Below are 25,186 nucleotides of genomic sequence, written 5' to 3'. Positions count from 1 at the left end.
CTACTGCTCTTGAAATATCCGGGAAACTGGAAAGAAACGACCAGTATCATGATGTTGTACACATGAAATAAGAGGCCCACTTTTTATTTACCTCTAAAAATAATCGAACATGTTTTATTGTTGAAGCCAAAAGCACAGATAGAGAATCTGGCCACACATTTTAATTCATGGGCAATAAAGATAAAAATCCTAGGTGTTATTTTAGATTCTGAACACAATTTCGAATCCCACATTAGGAATGTGACCTAAATAGCTTTTTACCACCTGAGGAACATTGCCATGGTGCGGCCGTTTCTCTCTCAGGCTGATACAGAGTGACTCATCCATGCTTTTATTGCAAGCAGGCTTGACTACTGTAATGCTCTCCTGTCTGGTCTACCCAAGAAAGCCTTTGGTCAACTGCAAAACATACAGAATGCTGCAGCACGGGTACTGACCAAGACCAGATGGAGAGCACACATTACACCGGTTTTAAAGGTCTCTGCACTGGTGAGTTTTATAATTACTTTTAAGCTTCATCTATTGTTTTTTAAATCAATCCATGATTGTGCAGCCCAATACACGTCAGACATGCTATTAAGTTATGTACCCAGTAGGTCCCTCAGGTCCTCTGGCACTGGCATTTTAACTATCCCAAAGCCTAGGACCAAGAGGCATGGAGAGGCAGCCTTTAGTTACTATGCCCCCAGCCTCTGGAATAACCTGCCAGAGAACCCGAGGGGGACAAAACAGTGGACAGATATTATTAACTTTGCTTTTCCTTAGGGTGCTTTTTCTTAATTAATTTTTTGTTATTCTTTTGTTTTTTATCCTCTTATGTTTGTTGTATAGTAAATATTTTCCCTGGGATGCACGTTGTGTTGCATTCCATGTCTGAAATGTGATGTATAAATAAATCTTGATTTGATTTTTCCGGCCGGCGGTGAGCACAATATTCACCTAGTTTACAGCCTGTCAGAGCTTTCACCCATTGGCTAAACTACGTAGTGGTACTTAGGGAACCATAAACTGTTAGTTCCAATCCTCATGACACATTGTAAGCTTTTAAGTCACAGCTGTAGGATGGCCTGGCTGACAGGCTCATTAGGACTGGTTGATATCCATTGATGTTCTTTTTGGCCTTTCTGTGACATCGGGTGCTGTAGGTGTCCTGGAGGGCAGGCAGTGAGCCTCCGGTAATGCGTTGGGGAGAGTGCACCACCCTCTGGAGAGCCCTGTGGTTGTGGACGGTGCAGTTGCTGTACCAGGTGGTGATACATCCTGACAGGATGTTCTCAATTGTGCATCTTTAAAAGTTTGTGAGGATCTTTCTTCAGCCTCCTGAGGTTGAAGAGGCGCTGCTAGTGTTAGTGTTTGTATTTGAGAATGGCTGAGGGCATGTGAGGGCACGGTCTACATTACCTATATGTTGAGCCACAGGGTTATAAGTTGTGCCAGATCCAGACCACAGATTCATCGCAATGTTTTTTTTGGTCAAATTTTATGGTATAATTTTTAGCAAACTCCTCTTACTATTTTTGGCGAACACATATTAGTTGCTGTATCCATTCTCCAACAGTCCTGCTTCATTCAAATATGTTCAATGTGTTGTCTTTGACGAGCTCCCAAAAACTAAGGCCTGCATTTGTATATACAGAGACCAGATAGACAAATAAATCAGTTTATATTTCAATCTGCCTCCCCCTGGTGGCATTTTAGTGGTCCCTTTAAAAAGGTTGAAAAGAGGAAAGAACCTCCTGAGGTTTACCTCGACCATCTAACTGTTAGAACTGGAGTAGCTGCCAACATAAAGTCTATTTTATTAGCCTCTAGGTACTTTTGCACTAATCATTAATTTGATCTCATATACACCTTGTTTACTTGATGGAGAGAGACAAGAATGAATCACCCTCATCTCATTTCAGTGATGCACCCAGTACTTCCAACGACTATGAAGAGGAGACTGATGGATTACTACAACATGCTGGTTTTCTATGGTTTGGAGGAAATTAATTAAGGTTGTTAGGGATCACTGCTAATGCTTCTTTAGTATAAATACGGTAGTTAGTGGATGTAGGTTGCGTATGGATTATAGACAGATGCTATGAGGTCTCTTCAGCACTTGGTAAAAACATGTTTTATTTATAGGTTTATTAACCTGAAGAAAATTCTACACAGATAGGGGTGGTTATTGGTGGTCCCTCAGCCAGCTGGTCAAATTCTGGCCTGGGCCCACACTACCACACTAAAACGGGCATGTGGTTGTTTGTGGGGGAAGGGTGGGATGGATGTGTGTGTGTGTGTGTGTGTGTGTGTGTGTGTGTGTGTGTGTGTGTGTGTGTGTGTGTGTGTGTGTGTGTGTGTGTGTGTGTGTGTGTGTGTGTGTGTGTGTGTGTGTGTGTGTGTGTGTGTGTGTGTGTGTGTGTGTGTGTGTGTGTGTGTCCCACATCCATTGCTATGGGGTAATGATGTTAGGAACAATATACAGTGCATTCAGAGAGTATTCAGACCCCTTGACTTTTTCCACATTTTGTTACTTTACAGCCTTCTAAATGGATTAAATAGTTGTTTCCCCTGATCAATCTACATACAAAAACCCATAATGACAAGGCAAAAATGTTTTTTTTTTTTTTAAATGTTGGCAAATATATATAAAAAAAGAAAATAATAATATCACATTACTCAGTACTTTGTTGAAGCACCCTTGGCAGCAATTACAGCCTCGAGTCTTCTTGGGTATGATGCTACAAGCTTGGCACACCTATATTCAGGGAGTTTTTCCCATTCTTCTCTGCAGATGCTCTCAAGCTCTGTCAGGTTGAATGGGGAGCGTCACTGCACAGCTATTTTCAGGTCTCTCCAGAGATGTTCAAAGCACCCCCACAACATGATGCTGTCACCCCCGTGCTTCACGGTTGGGATGGTGTTCTTCGGCTTGCAAGCCTCCCCCTTTTTCCTCCAAACATAACAATGGTCATTATTGCTAAACAGTTCTATTTTTGTTTCATCAGACATCAGAGGGCATTTCTCCAAAAAGTACCATCTTTGTTGCAAACCGTAGTCTGGCTTTTTTATAGCGGTTTTGGAGCATTGGCTTCTTCCTTGCCGAGCAGCCTTTCAGGTTATGTCAATATAGGACTCATTTTACTGTGGATATAGATACTTTTATAGCTATTTCCTCCAGCATCTTCACAAGGTCCTTTGCTGTTGTTCTGGGATTGATTTGCACTTATCGCACCAAAGTACGTTCATCTCTAGGAGACAGAACGCGTCTCCCTCCTGAGTGGTATGATGGCTGCATGGTCCCATGATGTTTATACTTGTGTACTATTGTTTGTACCGATGGATGTGGTACCTCCAGGCATTTGGAAATCGCTTCCAAGGATGAACCAGACTTCTGGAGGTCTACAAAATACATTCTGAGGTCTTGGCTGATTTCTTTTGATTTTCCCATCATGTCAAGCAAGCAAAGAGACACTGAGTTTGAAGGTAGGCCTTGAAATACATCCACAGGTACACCTCCAATTGACTCAAATTATGTCAATTAGCCCAACAGAAACTTCTAAAGCCATGACATAATTTTCTGGAATTTTCAAAGCTGTTTAAAGGCAAAGTCATCTTAATGTATGTAAACTTCTGACCCATTGGAATTGTGATACAGTGAATTATAAGTGAAGTAATCTGTCTGTAAACAATTGTTGGAAAAATTACTTGTGTCATGCACAAAGTAAATGTCCTAACCGACTTGCCAAAACGATAGTTGTGGAGTGGTTGAAAAACTAGTTTTAATGACTCTAACCTAAAGTGTATGTAAACTTCCAACTTCAACTGTATATAAATGCCTGGATAACTTTCAAATGGAAGAAGCTCTTATAAAATGGGTTAAAGTTATGTACAGTAACCCTATGTGTAAAATAGTAAATAATGGCTACTTCTCAGAAAGTTTTAAACTGTCAAAAGGAATAAAACAAGGTTTCGGCATATCCATTGATTTATTGCCATCGAAATGTTAGCTGTTAAAAGCAGATCCAACAATAATATTAAGTGGATAGAAATCCAGGGCTTAAAAACAAAGGTGCCATTGTACGCTAATGTTCATGTTTTCTTTTAAATCCACAATTTGGATTAGAAAAAATAGATACGATTTTGCTACCGTGGAAAGGAAAATACCGGTCTATTTGTGGAAAAATCACCCTGATTAACTCTTTAGTCATATCCCAGTTGACCTATTTGCTTATGGCCTTGCCTACAGCTAGCAACCTGTTTTTTAAATTATACGAGCAAAACATTTTAATTTTAATTTGGAACGGCAAGGCAGACACAATTGAACAGGGCTATTTATCTAATGAATATGAATTCGGAGGGCAGAATCTATTAAATATTAAAGCATTAGATCTCTCACTAAAGGCTTCAGTCGTACAAAAGTTATAATTAAATCCAAACTGGTTCTCTAGTAGATTAGTAACAATGTCACACTCCATGTTCAAGAATGACCTTTTTCCGTTTATTCAAATTCCAACCTCACACTTTTGGTTATTTGAAAATGATCTAAAATCTCTAAAATATCACTATTTTTAAAACAAGCTATAGAAAGTTGGTTTCAATTTCAGCTTAATCCACCGGAGAAGAGAGAACAAATAATACAATAAATATTATGGTTATACTCAAATATACTAACTGATTTAAAAAAAGTATAATCTTTGTAAATTATATCAAAAATAGGACTGGTGGAGGTGTCACAAATGCAGCTGACAAAAATATGTGAATTGTTGAATTTCTGCACACAAAAAACAGAAGAGGCAAGTGGAAAGGGGGAAAAGTAAGGAACTTTTCTGTCGGCCCTGCATTAAAGCCAACACCTCATTTGGCCGCATTTCGTTCCAGTACTCTGCTGCCTGTGACTGGAACGAATTGCAAAAATCGCTGAAGTTGGAGACTTTTATCTCCCTCACCAACTTCAAACATCATCTATCCGAGCAGCTAACCGATCGCTGCAGCTGTACATAGTCTATAGGTAAATAGCCCACCCATTTTCACCTACCTCATTCCCATACTGTTTTTATACTGTTTTTTAAATTTTATTTACTTTTCTGCTCTTTTGCACACCAATATCTCTACCTGTACATGACCATCTGATCATTTATCACTCCAGTGTTAATCTGCAAAATTGTATTATTCGCCTACCTCCTCATGCCTTTTGCACACATTGTATATAGACTGCCCATTTTTTCTAGTGTGTTATTGACTTGTTAATTGTTTACTCCATGTGTAACTCTGTGTTGTCTGTTCACACTGCTATGCTTTATATTGGCCAGGTCGCAGTTGCAAATGAGAACTTGTTCTCAACTAGCCTACCTGGTTAAATAAAGGTGAAATAAATAAATAAATAAATTAAAAATACCAAAATTGGTTAAAGAAAATTGTGATGAATACAAAAAGTTCAATTTGTTTATCGATTCCATGGCACAATGGTTTATGATGTGATATGCAAAACTACGCCAGATTGAAAACGTATTATCCTTCTGTGGCTCAGTTGGTAGAGCATGGCGCTTGTAACGCCAGGGTAGTGGGTTCGATTCCCGGGACCACCCATACGTAGAATGTATGCACACATGACTGTAAGTCGCTTTGGATAAAAGCGTCAGCTAAATGACATATATTATTATATTATTATTATTATTATTATTATTATATTATACAAAATTCTTGCAACCAATTTAATGTTATATATTATGGGGGATACAACCATCCCAGCTCTGCAGATTCTTCTGCGAAGAGACAGAATCGGTAGATTATTTGTTTTGGTTCTGTTCATATGTAGCTTGTTTTTGGATGCAGGTCCAGGAATGGGTGAAGAATTGCAACATTTACCTGGAGCTAACTCTGCAAATAGCACTGCTGGGTGATTTGAAAAGTCATAGTCAATTGATCAATAATATAATACTACTTTTAGCAAAACATTTTATCTTTAATTTACAATCTGTAGAAACTAAGAGAATAGAACGGTGCAGAACTTTTGTGAAACATCACAGCACAGTTTAAAAATATATGGCAAATAGAAGAAAAAATGGGTGGTGTTAAGAGATCTAAAAAAATGTTTAACCTTAACTAGGCAAGTCAGTTGAGAACAAATTCTTACTTACAATGATGTTCCTACCCCGGCTAAACCCTAACCCGACGACGCTGGGCCAATTGTGCGCTTCCCTATGGGACTCCTAATCACGGCCGGTTGTGATACAGCCTGGAATTGAACCAGGGTCTGTAGTGACGCCTCTAGCACTGAGATGCAGTGCCTGACAGGCTGACTACACCACTCGCGTCGCGTGCGCAAGCATTGCAAAATCAATTTTGAAATCTATATTATTCAATTATTGCACCAACACTGCTGGCGCCGCCAAGGAGCATCTGCGTTGCCAAGGGCTAACACAGAAGTCAGTTCTATTTCTGACGCAGATTGCACTGCAAGTCCTGCCTCTCCCATCTCCTCACTGGTTTATAGAAGCAGGTACCCATGTGCCATCTCCTCATTGGTTATACCCACGTGGGTAACTGAAAGACGAATGAGGTTGGTGGCAGTAATGCACCTAAGTAATGCACCTCAGTACCTCCAGGCTCTGATCAGGCCCTACACCCAAACAAGGGCACTGCATTCATCCACCTCTGGCCTGCTCGCCTCCCTACCACTGAGGAAGTACAGTTCCCGCTCAGCCCTGTCAAAACTGTTCGCTGCTCTGGCCCCCCAATGGTGGAACAAACTCCCTCACGACGCCAGGACAGCGGAGTCAATCACCACCTTCCGGAGACACCTGAAACCCCACCTCTTTAAGGAATACTTAGGATAGGATAAGTAATCCTTCTCACCCCCCTTAAAGATTTAGATGCACTATTGTAAAGTGGCTGTTCCACTGGATGTCATAAGGTGAATGCACCAATTTGTAAGTCGCTCTGGATAAGAGCGTCTGCTAAATGACTTAAATGTAAATGTAAGTTGTGAAAGTTGCCAATCGCAAAATAAAGTCAAGAGAAGAAAAAGCCTAGAAGAAGGAGAGATGACTATAAACGATTCAGTTGACCATTTTATGTGTGGATTAATTGTCAGAGTAGAGGACCTTGTGCATTTTAGATAAAATAACAACTCAATGTTTATATCCCAGGACAAATTAGCTAGCAACAGCAAGCTAGCTAAATAGGACAAATTAGCTAGCAAGTGCAAGCTAGCCAGCTAAATTGCCATGAAGGTTTAATGCTTTCAACCTGTACCCAATTAATGTAATTGTTTCAGAGTTTGTTTTGATATTTTAACCTCCATGTCGTGATCGTATTTGGTGTGGGGGACAAAATACATTTATGCACGATGGCACACGCGCAGCCAGTTTGGGTTCCGTGTTAGACCACTGCGCCACTCGGGAGCCCCGAGTGATACCAAAAACAATAAGATAACGAATGTAAAATATACTGTGTCCATAAAATGTATATTGGTTCAGAACTTTTGTGAAACAGCACAGTTAAAAACATATGGCAAATAGAAATCTGACTGGATGGTCTTCAGAGATAGACGGGAGGGGTTTAGGGTAGCTGAAGGATAGTATTAAAAACAAACAAAAGATAACTATTGTAAAATACTACATACATTTTCAGACACAATGTATGCATAAGCTGGAAGTAGAAGCTTAAGTGTTGTTGTAACGAAGACACAGGGGAGTTCAGAGTGAATACAAAAACAGGAGTAGCGTCTGAACATAAAAAAAGAAACAATACTGCCTGATGGATAATACAGTGGAGTGCTAGATAAAGGGGAAGTAATCAGGGTAGTGATGAAGTCCAGGTGTGCCTAATCCGGTGCAGGTGTGCGTAATAATGGGTTGACAGGACTGGTGGTTGGTAGACCAGTGGCTTCAAGCACTGGAGTGGGGGAGTGGGAGGAGATGTGACAGTTGTTGTCCATTAGTTTAAATAATGGACAACATTATTTAATCTAAAAATATATATTTTAAAAAGATATACATAACCAGTTATAAGTTTGGACACACCTACTCATTCAAGGGGTTTTCTTTATTTTTACTATTTTCTACATTGTAGAATAATGTGAAGACATCAAAACTATGAAATAACACACATGGAATCATGTAGTAACCAAAAAAAAGTGTTAAACAAATAAAAAAATACACTGCTCAAAAAAATAAAGGGAACACTTAAACAACACAATGTAACTCCAAGTCAATCACACTTCTGTGAAATCAAACTGTCCATCTAGGAAGCAACACTGATTGACAATAAATTTCACATGCTGTTGTGCAAATGGAATAGACAACAGGTGGAAATTATAGGCAATTAGCAAGACACCCCCAATTAAGGAGTGGTTCTGCAGGTGTTAACCACAGACCACTTCTCAGTTCCTATGCTTCTTGGCTGTTTTGGTCACTTTTGAATGCTGGCGGTGCTTTCACTCTAGTGGTAGCATGAGACGGAGTCTACAACCCACACAAGTGGCTCAGGTAGTGCAGCTCATCCAGGATGGCACATCAATGCGAGCTGTGGCAAGAAGTTTTGCTGTGTCTGTCAGCATAGTGTCCAGAGCATGGAGGCGCTACCAGGAGACAGGCCAGTACATCAGGAGACGTGGAGGAGGCCGTAGGAGGGCAACAACCCAGCAGCAGGACCGCCACCTCCACCTTTGTGCAAGGAGGAGCAGGAGGAGCGCTGCCAGAGCCCTGCAAAAGGATCTCCAGCAGGCCACAAATGTGCATGTGTCTGCTCAAACGGTCAGAGGAAGACTCCATGAGGGTGGTATGAGGGCCCGACGTCCACAGGTGGGGGTTGTGCTTACAGCCCAACACCGTGCAGGACTTTTGGCATTTGCCAGAGAACACCAAAAATGGCAAATTCGCCACTGGCGCCCTGTGCTCTTCACAGATGAAAGCAGGTTCACACTGAGCATGTGACAGTCAACGTTCTCGTGGAGAATGTTCTGCTGCCTGCAACATCCTCCAGCATGACTGGTTTGGCAGTGGGTCAGTCATGGTGTGGGGTGGCATTTCTTTGGGGGGCCGCACAGCCCTCCATGTGCTCACCAGAGGTAGCCTACCTCCTCAGACCCCTTGTGAGACCATATGCTGGTGCGGTTGGCCCTGGGTTCCTCCTAATGCAAGACAATGCTAGACCTCATGTGGCTGGAGTGTGTCAGCAGTTCCTGCAAGAGGAAGGCATTGATGCTATGGACTGGCCCGCCCGTTCCCCAGACCTGAATCCAATTGAGCACATCTGGGACATCATGTCTCGCTCCATCCACCAACGCCACGTTGCACCACAGACTGTCGAGGAGCATGCCCAGGCATTGTAGGGAGGTCATACAGGCACGTGGAGGCCACACACACTACTGAGCCTCATTTAGACTTGTTTTAAGGACATTACATCAAAGTTGGATCAGCCTGTGGTGTGGTTTTCCACTTTAATTTTAAGTGTCACTCCAAATCCAGACCTCCATGGGTTGATAAATTTGATTTCCATTGATCATTTTTGTGTGATTTTGTTGTCAGCACATTAAACTATGTAAAGAAAAAAGTATTTAATAAGAATATTTCATTCATTCAGATCTAGGATGTGTTATTTTAGGGAAACACCTGATCTTAGTTCACCTTGCAATGTGTCATTGGCCTGCAGTTCCACTATCTCACTCTCTATTCCAGCACGGTCAGGACAGAGGGCTGTGATGACTGGGGTAAGAGATGACACGAAAGGGGTTCTCAATGAAGTGGAAAAACTCCTTGTACTCCATGATATCTTGACTCCGACTTCAACTCTTCCAACACACGCACAAATACAGCATAGCTAAAATATTGCAGTATGTCTGGGTTGGATGTGGTGACTGCTTGAGTTTGAGAAATGAACTAACTATCTGTTAGGTATAAACAGTGTTGTGACCACACGCAGCATTTTGCCCGGAGTTTTAGCCTTCTCTTGGAGCTGGAGCTTCACCGTGTTCAGGTGATGTCAGTTCAAAAAGCTAGCTTTAATATCCACTGTGGATCGCCCAGCTCTGGCTCCTCTTTCCTCTCGCTTGCAACCAATTCACAGATTTGAGGGAGGAGAGAGAAATATTTCCAAAACTCTGTCACGAGACAGCCATCTCACTTCATTGTGAAATATCAAGTCGCCATATTTTGCCTGGTAATCCTCCAGCAACTCCCGGGATTGCCGGTGATTCTGTGCCCTCGCAATAATAATGTTCACCATGTGCACGACTTGCTGCATCACATTATGTAAGTCACAGTCTTTGAGTTTGGCCATGAGAGCTTCCTGATGAATGATACAATGAAACATAACAAATTTGGGAACGTCCTTTCTCATTCTCATCAGGTCTATGAATCCCTTCTCCTTCCCTCGCATGTTTGGGGCGCCGTCAGTGCACACAGATGCCAGATTTGACCAGTCAATATTATTATCAGCAAAAAAGTGTTTTGTCCCAGGGTCCTAAGCTTAGTGATGAGCTTTGAGGGCACTATGGTGTTAAACGCTGAGCTGTAGTCAAGGAATAGCATTCTCACATAGGTGTTTCTTTTGTCCAGGTGGCAAAGGTCAGTGTGGAGTGATTTAAGTCCCCAGCTACTAGGAGCGCCACCTCTGGGTTAGTGTTTTCTTGTTTGCTTATGGCGGAATACAGCTCATTCAATGCTATCTTAGTGCCATCCTCTGATTGTAGTGGTATGTAAAAAGCTACAATGAATAAAGATGAAAAACTCTCTCGGTAGGTAATGTGGTCTGCAGCTTATCATGAGAAACTCTACTCTATATCGCGCACCAGCTGTTGTTTACAAAATACATAGACCGCCGCCCCTTGTCTTACCAGACACTGCTGTTCTGTCCTGCCGGTACATCGTATAACCAGCCAGCTGTATGTTGATATTATCGTTGTTTAGTATAAGATTTTACAGTTTTGAATGTCCTGTTGGCAGTTTAATCTTCCCAATAACTTGTCCATTTTATTGTCCAAAGACTGCATGTTTGCTAGCAGAATTGAGGGGAGTGGGGGTTTATTCGGTCGCCTCCGACTCCTCAGAAGGCAGACTGCCCTCTGCCCTCTCTTTCTCCACATCCTCTTCACGCTGATCACTGGGGTCGGGGCCTGTTCCCGAGGGAGCCGTATATCCTCCGTCTTGGGCTCGTGAGAGTCGCGAAAGAAGAAAAAGGATTCTGCTAGTCCGTGGTGAGTAATCACAGTCCTGATGTCTAGAAGTTATTTTCAGGCATAAGAGACGGTAGCGGCAACATTATGTACAAAAATAGCAAAAACACAAGTTACAAACAACACAGACAAACAAACAAAAAAACACAATTGGCTGGGGTCACGTAAAACGTCTGCCTTCTGCTCCGGCGCCATCTTATGCACACTTTCGTCAAGCGCAATACTAAAACACGGCGCCACGGATATATCAGTAATCAGTTTCTTACCGATGTCCTCGCCGATGTCTTCTATGTGTCTTGTTATAGTCGAGTCTGAGAGTTGCAATCCCTTCATTTGCTTTGAAATAGCTTCCTTGTTTGTGAAATCAGCATACAATATTTTGGCCAAAAAACATTATTTGACCATCTCCGGGTCTGTAAAGGCTTTCTTGTTTCTGGTGAGTATCCAAATAATCTCATATGATGCCTCTGTTGTTTTCTCTGAAACAGTGCTAGATCTGTCCATCATTTGTTGTTGTCCTTTGAGTTGAGCTATTTTGTTTTGCGGATGCTTTGTGTCGGATATGTTTTGTCAAAGTGGGTATGGTGTGACTGGAAATTTGCTTGTTTAAAACAATTGACTGCCTTCTGGCAAATAATACAAAGTGAGCTAGTCCCATCATGCAGTACAAAAAAATACTTGTCTGTCCATTTCTTTTGGAACTTTCTGTGTTCTTCTTGAAATGACCATATATTTTTCTTAACCACCGGAGGAACATTAGCTATGTTAGCTAGCTGCATTTCCCTGCAATCTTCCTGATTTTCCTGGTTCTCTGGTGGTTGTTCGTTCATAGCTGTCATGTTGTTCTCCAGCTCTACCTCCTCATTTACATTGTCAATAGATTTACATTTATTTTATACAATAAATCGATCCTTGTCAACCAGACTGCAAAATTAGCTAGTAGCAAACTGAAATCTGTCGGTCGCTGTAGTTGAGCAGTTGTGTTCTATTTCGGCCTTTCTGTTCAACAGCTGCGCTATACTGCCATCTATCTGCCATCCAGAGAATAATAGATATATTCAATGAAGTGATTCAGGCCTGCATTAAACACATTGAATTGAAAATGTATCATTGTTAGGGTATTATGAATGGAAAATAGGAAAATCATGGACTGTCGTTTCTCTTTGCTTATTTGAGCTGTTCTTTTTTTTTTTTTGCATTTTCCAATTAAGAACATTCAAAACAAAAGTGAAAAGATATTAGACAACGATAGGACAAAGTGACAGTAACAGACGAACGTAACAAAAATAAATTATAATTATAGTTATATAAACAAACATACAATAATAAAAAATATTTCAAAAAAAATATATATTAAAAAAAATAACGAGACAGTGGATCACCTGCCGTAGGCTACATAATATACATTACGTGTGAAACATTATGTGAGGATTATATATAGATTCAATCAATGAGATGTGGGGGGAGATTCTCCATATAGTCAATAAAAGGTTGCCAAATTCTGTAAAATGTCTTTAACTTATTCCTCAAGCAGTAAGTGATTTTCTCCAAAGGGATACAACTATTAACTTCCGAAAGCCACATTGCAACTGGCAGGGAGGAATCCAAGGGGAGGAATTCCATTTCAAGGCAATACATTTCTTGGCAATCGCTAGCAATATTTCTGTTAGCTTTATAGTATGGCTTTGCCTAAGATTGGTGTTAGTAAATTTACCCAGTAGACAGACCTCCGGGTCTAAAGGGAATGCAACTCCGTGAATTGAGGATATGGTATCGCATACCCCCTGCCAGAAACCGTGTAGTTTTGAACACTGCCAAGTGGAATGGAGGAATGTTCCTTCATCTGAGCCACATCTAAAACATAGGGAGGAGATATCTGGGTTGAACCTGTGCAGTCTAGATGGGGTGATATAGAGCTGATGGAGGAAATTAAACTGGATCAGTCTGTATCTGGAGTTCAATGTGGATGTAACCCCATCCCTGCATAGGTCACTCCATAGATCCTCATCAAGATCAATACCCAGATCTCTCTCCCATCTAAGTCGGGGTTTATCTAGCCCAGGCAGTGTTAGTCCGGACATAAGAGCATTGTAAACACGGGAAATGGTCTTGAATAGTGGTTGGTCTGCGTTGAGTTGTTCAATAGGTGACATCTTAGGTAGGTTCCATTGTCCCTTGAGAGTCACCCTAATAAAGTTTCGTAGTTGTAGGTAGCTAAAGAAGTCCCTGTTAGGCAAGTGGTATTTCTGTTTCAGCTGATCAAAAGACATAAGAACTCCCTCCTTGTAACAATGTTCCAGAAGAGTGATCCCCTTATCAGACCATGGTCTAAAGTTACTATTCTGGAAAAACATAGGGATCAATCTATTGTTCCATAAAGGGGTTTTAGGGGAAAGGAATCCCCCTCGTCCCGAACAGCTCATGCAGTTTGCACCATGCCAGGACAGAATGTATGATTAAAGGGTTGTCTGTGATGGTTTTTATATATTTTCTGTCCCATTTGTAAAACAAATCTGTCCCAGTGTCATCATTTACCTCAAGCTTTTCAATGTTCAACCATGAGGGAGAGGGACCATTGTCAAACCTCTGAGCCAGAAACCTAGACTGTGGAGCCCAGTAGTACATTCTAAAATTGGGGAGGTTTAAGCCCCCTTGACTGTAATCAAGGGTCAGTTTATCCAGGCCAACCCTAGGGGTTTTGCCGTGCCAGATAAACCGTCTGGTCAGCTTGTCGAGAGAGGAAGAAAATGCTGCGGGAACAGGGATAGGGAGAGATTGAAACAGATATAGAAACCTAGGCAGGACATTCATTTTAATTACATTGATTCTACCCAGTAGAGTGAGAGGTAAGTCCATCCATTTACAAAGGTCAACCTCCACCTTTTGCAACAAACTGGCCAGATTGAGTTTATAGAGGTTGTTCAGATTACCATCCACCATTATGCCCAAATATGTGAAGCCCATAGGCGACCATCTAAAAGGAAACTTGTGCTTGATGGTATGATGGTCAAAGACAGACAACGGTAAGATTTCGCTTTTATCAAGATTGACCTTATATCCAGAGAAAGAACTATAACACTGTAGTAGGATCTGCAAGTGAGAGAGGGAGTGTTCTGGGTTTGTTAGGAATAAGATAAGGTCGTCCGCAAAGAGTGATAATTTATGGGTATGGGGGCCCACCTCAAAGCCATGTATGTCAGGGCACGTTCTAATAGCCTCAGCCAACGGTTCGATGGCGAGGGCAAAGAGGTGGGGGCTAATTGGGCAACCTTGTCTGGAATGACATGGTGAGCTTGCCGGCTTTGATAAGAAGTGAGGGTTTATCAGAATACCTATCAAGAACTGTATCTAAGCAAAAATTAAAATCTCCTCCAACCAGTAGCCATCCTGGTGGTGCTTGAGCAACCTGAAGGAAGAAATTCTGAATAAACATATGGTCATCGAAGTTAGGAGCATAAATATTCAATAGGGTCCAAGACTCTGAAAACATATGCCCCTGCACCAAAACAAACCTGCCAGAGGGATCAGAGATGGTGTTGTTGACGCAGAAGGGGATGTGTCTACTTATCAAAATTGCAGTTCCTCTTGCTTTGGAGTTAAAAGAGGATGCAAAAACTTGTCCTACCCATTCCCTCTTCAATTTCTTGTGTTCACTGGCTGTAAGATGTGTTTCTTGTAAAAACACAATGTCAGCCTTTAATTTCTTAAGGTATGTATAGACTCTTTTCCTTTTAATCGGGCTGTTAAGACCTTTTACGTTGAATGTGACATATTTTAGTGGATTAAGCATAGGCTGGGTTTCAAATATGTAACTGAATAGAAATCTATCATATGCAGATAATTAGGAAATGTTTCAACTTTGGTTTGAGCACAAAAGTGACATGTGTGTCTCTTTAGGGAGGAAACAATAAACATAGAAAAAAGGAAGAAAAAAAATAATAAAAATCCCACCCACCCCGATTGTCAGACTAGAACAACAGTCCCAACAATCAAACATGAATACACTTGTAGAGATATGTTGCTGCTCACTTTCCATCTTGCTCTTACTAGCTAAACCTTGGCTTAACTAAAACCTGCGAGCTCTCTAAATTGAAAACAAACGTTGTGAATAGATATTCATGGCTGAATATTTACTGCCCACGGTAAGGGCTGCTTGAGTCTCTTTACGAAAGATTAACAGAAATGAGGGGGAAAGCAGTGGGCCTAAACCCACTTATTGCTTCGCCCAGTAGATATGGACTAAACCAAAATATACTCTCCTGTAAATGTAATAGAACTCACCCCGGGAAGATACGGTTAGTTGAAAATGTACAAATCAATTAAAGTGACCGGGAGATACCAGCAGTTCAATCCGGATAAGAGAAAACAAACAAACTGTATTTTATCCCCCAGAGAGACCGTCCTGGCTCAGACTCAGACGTTGCTCAGTTCTTTGAGAAAAGTGTGCACTTCTCCCGGTGTGTTGAAGAGATGGCTTCGGCCTTTGTACTGAACTTTCATCCGCGCAGGGTGGATGAGGTAGCCGGTGATGTTCTTCTCCTTCAGTGCTTTGGCGGCAGGTCTGAACTGCTTGCGGCGTCTGGCGAGGTCCGCGCTCATTTCCGGGAAAAGGCTGACCCTCTTCCCATCGATGGCGATGTCCCCTTTGGCTCTTGCGAGTTGCAGTATCTTCTCTCTGTCTTGGAAACGGAGAAACCTGATCAGGACGGATCGTGGGGGCTCATCTGGCCGGGGTTTCGGCGCTGATGTTCTGTGGGCACGTTCGATTTCCAGCGGCTTGGTGAAGTTGGTTATGCCTAGGACCTCCGGGATCCATTGAGTGAAGAAACGGACCGGGTCATGGCCCTCGCTGTCCTCTTTCAACCCCACCACACGGATATTACTACGTCTACTCTGGTTCTCCATCTGATCTACTTTGTTTTTGAGGTAGGCATTGTCCTTTTGCAGTTGTGTCAAGGCCTGGTCATGTCTAGCGATGGTATCTTCAACTGTGCTAATGCGCAGCTCTGCCTCAGTCATTCTCAAAAGGAGATCATTCATGGAGGATTTCAGGTCGTCAATGGAAGAATGGAGTTCAGCCGATTTCTTATCGATTTTCAGAGAAAGACCTCTGTTACCATCCTGAATTTCCCGGAGGAGAGTAGCCAGCATGTCGGCAGGCTCGCAAGAGGCTGCTGAGAGCAACAGTCTGGAACTGTCGTCTGAGTTATGAGGGCTAATGCTAATCTTGCTAGCTGTAGCGTTATCGTTATCTTGGGAATCAACAACGTTTTGGTCGTCCTTCTTGCATCTCGGTCGGAGGTCCATGGCTCTTTGGGAAGGTAAGTACTTGACAATTTATCAGCCGATGTTAGAATATTGTTTCAGCGTTGTTATTTTGGTAAAAATAGAATAACTTTGAAGAGCTCGGTTTGTCAACGTCTGCTCAGCTCCGCGGCATCACGTGTCTCGGCATTTGAGCTGTTCTTGCCATAATATGGACTTGGTCTTTTACCAAATAGGGCTATCTTCTGTATAACAACCCCACCTTGTCACAACACAACTGATTTGCTCAAACACATTCAGAAGGAAAGAAATTCTACAAATGAACTTGCGTCCCACTTGGCCAAAAGCCAGGGAAAATGCAGCGCGGCAAATTCAAATAAAATGATCTAAAAATCAAACTTTCATTAAATCACACATGTATGATACTAAATTAAAGCTACACTCGTTGTGAATCCAGCCAACATGTCAGATTTTAATAAGGCTTTTCGGAGAAAGCATAAGAAGCTATTATCTGATGATAGCACAACAGTAAACAAAGAGAGTAGCATATTTCAACCCTGCAGGTGCTACACAAAATGCAGAAATAAAATATAAAACATGCCTTACCTTTGAAGAGCTTCTTTTGTTGGAACTCCAATATGTCCCATAAACATCACAATTGGTCATTTTGTTCGATTATTCCTTTTTGACACCAGGCCATCCTCCAAAAGTCTTTGTCTCACTGTGCGTGCAGATGCACTCACACCTGCCTGCTGCCATTCCTGAGCAAGGTCTGTACTGGTAGTGCCCCGATCCCGCAGCTGAATCAACTTTAGGAGACAGTCCTGGCGCTTGCTGGACTTTCTTGGGCGCCCTGAAGCCTTCTTCACAACAATTTATCCGCTCTCCTTGAAGTTCTTGATGATCTGATAAAATGTTGATTTAGGTGCAATCTTACTGGCAGCAATATCCTTGACTGTGAAGCCATTTTTGTGCAAAGCAATGATGACGGCATGTGTTTCCTTGCAGGTAACCATGGTTGACAGAGGAAGAAGAATTATTCCAAGCACCACCCTCCTTTTGAAGCTTCCAGTCCGTTATTCAAACTCAATCAGCATGAAAGAGTGATCTCCAGCCTTGTCCTCATCAACACTCACACCTGTGTTAACGAGAGAATCACTGACATGATGTTAGATGTCCTTTTGTGGCAAGGCTGAAATGCAGTGGAATTGTTATTTTTGAGATTCAGTTCGTTTGCATGGCAAATTGGGACTTTGCAATTAATTTCAATTCATCTGATCACTCTTCATAATATTCTGGAGTATATGCAAATTGCCATCATACAAACTGAGGCATTAGACTTTGTGAAAATTAATATTTGTGTCATTCTCAAAACTTTTGGCCACGACTGTACACAGAGCTCACAAGGGAGAAGGCAGTCAGGTTTTCACCAATAAAGAAGATAAACCCGGGAACTTTGTGTTTATAGGTCTTGAGTCTTGACACATGGATGACTGCTTTTGAAATGCTTTGTCTTCCTGAATATCTAGCAGACACATGTGTGAAACAGAGCCTATCATTAGAAACATAAGGTCTGTATGATCTTGTAAAAATACATGGTAAAACTGTAATGGCTGTTGTTGGGTTCGACAATTTGAACATTGAGATATCAAATAAATGATAAAGAAAGAAGCATAGAATTAAATGAGAAAGTTAAGGGTTCCCTGTAGAAGGACAGATATCTGTGGAATGAGTTGGAATGTGTTGGGGGACGGAAGCAGAGCCCCGTGTTTATATAGGGAAGACAGATGGATATCTGTGGATCAGGAGGTGAGTGGTGAGGTCAGTTCCCCTTAAGGGAGTAATCAGGGTTAGTATCTGGTTACCTTCTTTCTCTTGGGCATAAACTAAGGATTGGAGAGAGGGAGTGTCTTAAGTAGGATGTATATAACCAATGGAGAGACATGTTTTGCTGTCTGATTACAGCTGTACAGAACCTTTGGGAAGAATTCAACTTGGTTAAAGCTTCTCTAGTGTCCGTGGGTTATTTACTCTGAAAAATAACAACCTAACACTGTAAATATTGAGGATGTGTTGATTAAGACTTTAAAATGTCTAACCACCAAAGTGTTTGATGTATACCTACAGATTATGTATCTTAATTTGACCCAGTTTCTCACAGCAGGAAAATAATCCTGCAGCAACAGGTAATGTGAATGTATAACATATATTACATGTATAATTTTTGTAGGGGTTGATAATTTTTTTCGTTAAGGCAAATCAAGTTTTACATTTCCAAGTGGAAATGACAAACTATACTGCAAGCTTGCATTTCCTGCTGTGCGGAAAAATTCTTGCAACAACATGATCAAATTAAGATACATCCTCTGTGCAGTCACATCCACAATTTATTGACTGCTCTTCAGCTTTATCCATGTTACCTACAATTACTCCACTCAGTGTACTGCATCCCTGCAATTATCAGATCAAAAGTTATGCATTCAACCTTTCTCCTACAACTGCATGTGATAAAATGTTATAAATAATTATGTAGATTTAAACTGCAACCTATGCATGAGACCAGCAGACTGGAGCTGCTAGATTGAAAGCATTATGTTGTTCTCTAAAAAAAAAAAAAATGTACATCAATGAATTTGAGTCAAATGATGGATGGTCAGGATCACCTGCATAGTGACTTTCACTGCACTTATAGCGTACACTTAAAATAATTGTTGTCACTCCACCAAGGGAAGTATTGCCTGTGTAGAGGAGATTTGCAAAGTTAAATCAATAGTGGCATCCCTGGTGTTTTAAAATTTCAGTAAAACATTTTGAGGTTTCACATGTACGTTTCATGGTTACAATTCGCTACTGTCACATCCCTCACAAATTATTCCCTTTATCCAATGATCAAATGAGAGCAAACATCTTACTGGGTTAAGACCTTTATCAAAGCTCCTTTACGGGCATGTGTGCATAGTTTAATAAGCCGGTACATGGTAGGGTGTCACTAATTTTCAGCAATCCCAACAGTACAGGAGATGGTCTGCGGGGGTAAACAGATGCTGGGGCAGATGGAGAGCTCTGAAAATAGACTGGAGGAGCAGAAGCCACGCTCCATTCAGCAGCGTTCGCACTTCCTTATGACACACCAAACTCACGTCAGGCAGGGAACCAGGTTACTCATGCTGTTCTAACTACTGGAACCTGAAAGGAACCTTTGTGTCCCTGGGGGACTACAGTACAATACACTCAAACACTACATTAGTAAAAAACAAACACTGAATTAAACTGGATACCGGACAACGTTATCATTCTTGTCTACACAAATAAATAACAGTATGGGGATTGTCAAGCCCTGACCATAGAGAGCCCTCTGGGTTCTCTATATGGTGTTGTAGGTCAGGGCGTGATTATGCGGGTGTTGTAGTTTTCCTATTTATATGTTTGTTTTGTTGTATGGTTCCCAATTAGATGCAGCTGATTGTCATTGTGTCTAATTGGGGACCATACTTAAGTTCTCCATTGTTCCCACCTGGGTTGTGGGATATTGTTTGTGTTTGTTGCCTGTTTATTGTTTTGTTGAGTAGTTTCACTTAAAATAAAGATGTGGAACCCTAATCACGCACCTGTGCAGGCTTCACACACCAGGCCTGCAGTGCGCCTCCCCAGTCCGGTACGTCCTGTGCCAGATTCCCGCACTCGCCCTGAAGTGCGTGTCACCATTCCGGTGCTACCTGTGCCGGCTCCACGCACCAGGCCTCCAGTGCGCCTCCTCAGTCCCCCTCCTAGGCCGGAGTCTTCCCCTGCGCAGGTGCCCAGTCCAGGCACGGTGTCCAGTCCCGCTCCATGGCCGGAGCTCTCCTCGGCGCCGGTGCCCAGTCCGGGCGTGGCGTCCAACCCAGCTCCAAGGCCGGAGCCTTCCGCTGTGACTGGTGCCCAGTCCAGGCTCGGCGTCCAACGCAGCTCCATGGCCGGATACGTGGGTGGGGGGGGTTCGACCCGCATCGGAGCTGCCACCGACATTAGTCACCCCCCCCCCGGAGTCTGCACCTTTGGGGGGGGTACTGTCACACCCTGACCATAGAGAGCCCTCAGTTCTCTATGGTGTTTAGGTCAGAGCGTGACTAGGGCGGTGTTCTAGTCCTTTATTTTCTGTGGCTGGTTTGTATGGTTCCCAATTAGAGGCAGCTGGTAATCGTTGCCTCTAATTGGGGATCATATTTGGAAGCCCCTTCTCCCACCTGCTTTGTAGGATATTGTTTTGAGTGAGTGCATGTAGCACTACGGTACTTCACGGTCGTTGTTTGTTTCTTGGTTTGTTTAAGTTTCACTAAAATAAAGATGTGGAACTCCAATCACGCTGCACCTTGGTCCGTCTCTCCTCACGACCATGATAGGGATGAGGTAGTTGGATGGGCTATGTACAGTGATCTGTGAGCAGCTCTGACAGCTGGAGCTTAAAGTTAGTAAGGGAGATATGGGCCTCCAGCTTCAGTGATTTTTGCAATTTATTCCAGTCATTGGCAGCAGAGAACTGGAAGGAAAGGCAGCCAAAGGAGGAATTGGCTTTGAGGGTGACCAGTGAGATATACCTGCTGGAGCGCCTTGCCGAAGTCAAAGATCGGCAGGATAGTCAGTTTTACGAGGGTATATTTGGCAGCATGAGTGAAGGATGCTTTGTTGCGAATTAGGAAACCGATTCTAGATTTCATTTTGGATTGGAGATGCTTAATGTGAGTCTGGAAGGAGAGTTTACAGTCTAACCAGACAACTAGGTATTTGTAGTTGTCCACATATTCTAAGTCAGAACTGTCCAGAGTAGTGATGCTGGGCGGGCGGGCTGGTGCGGGCAGATATCGGTTGAAGAGCATGCAATTAGTTTGACTTGCATTTAAGAACAGTTGGAGGCCATGGAAGTAGAGTTAAAACGCATTAAGACAGTGAGTTGTGGAAATTCAGTACTTAGAGAGACTCGGTAATTTCTTCAAACAATAATACTTATTTAATATCGATTCATTATTGCAATAATTCATCTGTCAGCCCAACAGTCTTGTTCTGACTGTTAGGCTGAGAGTCTGAATCATACAGACAATACACAGTTTATATAGCCAATACCCAGAATGCTTGGTTCCACCCTTCCCATATTGACTGGGGGCACCATAAGCCACTTTGGGCTCATCCTGTCTTTATCTGCCCCTGGCATTACCTTAACCCCCGACCCTGGCCTAATTTCCCAGACCAGGATGTCTAAGAACCATTGAGGCCTTTGTTCTACTCCTCTCTATCCCAGTTACAACCACCCCACATCCTGTCACTGGAATGCCAGCTGTAGATGTTATCACCAGGAAGCTAGCGTGGACACCCTAAAACTCAGCATTAGCAGGACAGAAATATCTCATTGTTTAAGTAAATAATTGTTACATATCCAACAAATAAGGTGAATACATCATTTTTCTGTCACAAGTGGCAAAGAGAATAATCAAACAAATGCTGAAATGGTTGTTAAAACATCTAATGGTGACATGTATTCACTCATTTTGGTCCCATTCCTCCCTGGTTCTCCACGTTAACCTGGCTTCCCTTTCACAATCAAAATTAGCAACAATTGATTTCATTATCAAAAACACTATACTGTAGTGTCACGTTTCAAGTTTTAATGTCACAGGCACAAGTGCAGTGAAATGTATATCTTCCAAACTCTAAACCCAGTAATCAATATCAATGTAGCACTAAAAGTAAAATAAGGTAGAACAAAAACAAACTAAATTAAAATAAGAAGAACACGAGAAGTAAGCTATATGCAGAGTCAGTTCCAATATCATATTTACATATTTACTGGAGTGATAGAGGTAGATATGTAAGGTCAATTGGCATCAGGATATATGATAGAGTAGCAGCAGCGTATATGATGATTGTATTTGAGTGTGTATAAATGTGTCTACATATGTGCGTGTAAGCAAATAAAGTGAGTGTGTCTACCTGTGAGTGTGTCAGTGTGCTTGAGTGTGTAGCATCCTGTAAGTGTGCATAGAGACAGTGCAAAAATAACTATTTAGTTGTCTTATGGCTTGGGGATCGAAGCTGTTCAAGAGCCTGTTGGTGTCAGACTTGATGCAGCGGTACCACTTGCCGTGCGGAAGCAGAGAGTACAGTCTATGGCTTGGGTAGCTGGAGTCTCTAAAGATTTTCGCAGGCCTTCCTTTCACACCGCCTGATACAGAGATCCTGGAGGGCTGGAAGCTTGGCCCTACAGTATAATAGTATATGATTATCTTGGTATAAATTGAATATGGAAAAGATAGTTTTGAAATCAGATATATTGTATAATGAAAGAGAGATTGCCAGTACTCACAGGCTTACCGTCAGTACCAGGTGACCCCTCCCATTCTCACCTTGGAAGCTCTACAGCGGTCAAACAGACATGCTATGAAGTAGTTGTACCCATCTCATAAAAGAGTTTGCATTTTGTAGAGCCATTTAAAAAAAACATCTCAATAAATGATCCATCAATTTCCTCAATCAATACATCCACCAATCAATTAATCCTTCATGCAATCGACCAGCATCGTCCGAGTTACAGGAAGGTTTGGCCAGCTGGGATGTCCTTGTCTCATTGCGCACTAGCGACTCCTGTGGTGGGCCGGGCGCTGGGCACACTGACACGGTCACCAGGTGTACGATGTTTCCTCCGACACATTGGTGCGGCTGGCTTCCGGATTAAGTGGGCATTGTGTCAAGAAGCAGTGCGGCTTGGTTGGGTTGTGTTTCAGAGGACATATGGCTCTCGACCTTCACCTCTCCCGAGTCCATATGGGAGTTGCAGCAATGAGACATGAAATTGGGGAGAAAAAGGGGTAAAAAATTACATTGGTGTGCTTGCTGAAGGCAAAGCACAACTTTAGATTTTTTACATAGTCAAATAATTGTTTTATTTATTCGGCTCACTCTTGCGCTTAAACGCTTTAAGATATGACCACGAAACACACTTTCAGATGTGCATACGTCCCCAACTTAGATTGCCTGAGAAAACATTTTTGATAATATTTTTACTTTTTGAACTACGACAATATTTAAAATGAAATCCAATCCATTTCAATGGAAATAAACCAAATCAACTTTCACATGTTCAGGCTATCCTAACTTCAAATTCTCTAAAAAAATGTATTCAACTAGAATTATATAAACGTGCATAAAATAACCCCCCAACGGTAATTATTGAGCCGTTCAAGCTAGAGACACCAAACCATCTTTCACATGTTCAGGCTATCCTAACATAAAATTATAACTATAACTATATAAATATGCATATATTTGCATAAAATAACTCGCCAACAGTAACTTTTGAACTGTTAGACACACAAAAACAACTTTCAAATGTTCATGCTATCCTATCTTATCCCATCCAAATAAATAAAACAAACAACCAACCAATCTCTTCATCTACCTACTTTTTCAACTATAACCAGTCACTACCATTTCTACTGCAGTCATTACAACTACTATAACTTACCTCATAACCATAAATACATTAAAACAAGCTAGCAAGCACACCACATTTTCTTCAGGAAATGTACTTTTCTAGTCTAACATGGTATTACTTAATCACAATAGGCCCAGGAAGACCAGGAGGCCCAGGTTTCCCCTGGGGGCAGTTACAGCTCTCCACTGCTGCAGGTTGTCTGTCCAGGAGACACTGGGGGCAGAAAACAGTTTAACATAACAGGGACAACGCAACAAGTGTACCAATGTACTGTAAAAACTGAGCAACACATAGACAACCAACATGCATACTCCCCCTGTCATCCTCCTGTATAGAAATAAACAGAGTGAGATAATGATATGAAGATGATAATTGTATCTTTGGCTCCCTGCATTAAACCTCAACCTTCAGTGACATATGGAAGTAAACGATGAGTATCGTAGTTACAGTATCATTGCACTCACCACAGAGTATATATCACACGCCGTCTCTTCCTCAAGTTGCTCGGGATCGCAGTAAAGCCTCAGTTTTTGTATCTCGCCCCCTCCAATTTCACCAGAAGTTGTCGAAGGGTGTCCTGTTGACACCTACCCCTAAAAAAAGTTTTAAGCTATCCATTTAATATGCTTTAAAGCCCAGTACTAGGATTAATGTGTGTCCAGGAAACCAGTCCTAAGGTTTTTGGGGTCATTATTTCAGTGTGTTTCTACAGACCTTAATGCCTCGATCATTGAATATGACACACTGTTCTTTCTTGATGACACTGCTGGTTGTGATGGTGAAGGTGGCAGACTTGTCCAGCCCATTGAGTGTCACAACGAACTGTTTCAGCCTGTCCTGAGAGAGCACTCTGATCAGGTCCAACTTCTCACGGTCGGGGGGGCTCTTGGCCACAAACACATAGGAGGGAGGCATACCCTCAGGGAAGATGGCCCTTGAGGAACAATAAAATGGGTTACCGGGTGCTGTCTGTGAGGTATAATCGAGGACTGAGCAGGTAGGTAGCCTCTGACATCAGAGAGCCCTGGACTTTCTTTGCTTTCATGTCTATCTGCATTCTAAAGAGCAGCTCAAGTGATATTAGCTAGAAATTGCATGCAATTGTTAATACTGATCCTAATAATATTAATGTCTTCACTGTTGAGTGAGCAACCGTAGTGCAAAGTCCTCCTTGAATTAAATGAAGATAGGGGATACATTTTTATACACAGAAAGCACACACCCTGTGAATGGGGCAGCGGGTAGTCTAACAGTTAAGAGCATTGAGCCAACTCAGTGAAAAATCTGCCAATGTGCCC

General features: G+C 42.0%; 1 long non-coding RNA gene across 4 annotated transcripts in view; it reads right to left on the bottom strand.

The window, feature by feature from the left end:
* Nucleotides 1-21,387: 21,387 nt before the first annotated feature.
* LOC118394711 (uncharacterized) overlaps nucleotides 21,388-25,186 on the bottom strand; it is a 7,369-nt gene continuing 3,570 nt past the window's right edge. For 2 of the 4 annotated variants that reach the window (XR_004827805.2, XR_004827799.2), the window contains 2 exons: nucleotides 22,761-24,822; nucleotides 21,388-22,655 (listed from right to left, as the gene is read on the bottom strand). This is a non-coding gene — a long non-coding RNA (uncharacterized LOC118394711). The remainder of the gene's footprint in view (nucleotides 22,656-22,760; nucleotides 24,823-25,186) is intronic. The other 2 variants (XR_004827802.2, XR_004827800.2) reach the window with 2 other exon arrangements.

Source organism: Oncorhynchus keta, chromosome 15 (assembly GCF_023373465.1).
Source record: "Oncorhynchus keta strain PuntledgeMale-10-30-2019 chromosome 15, Oket_V2, whole genome shotgun sequence".
NCBI classification, from domain to species: domain Eukaryota; kingdom Metazoa; phylum Chordata; class Actinopteri; order Salmoniformes; family Salmonidae; genus Oncorhynchus; species Oncorhynchus keta.
This window is presented reverse-complemented; position numbering and strand designations above follow the sequence as displayed.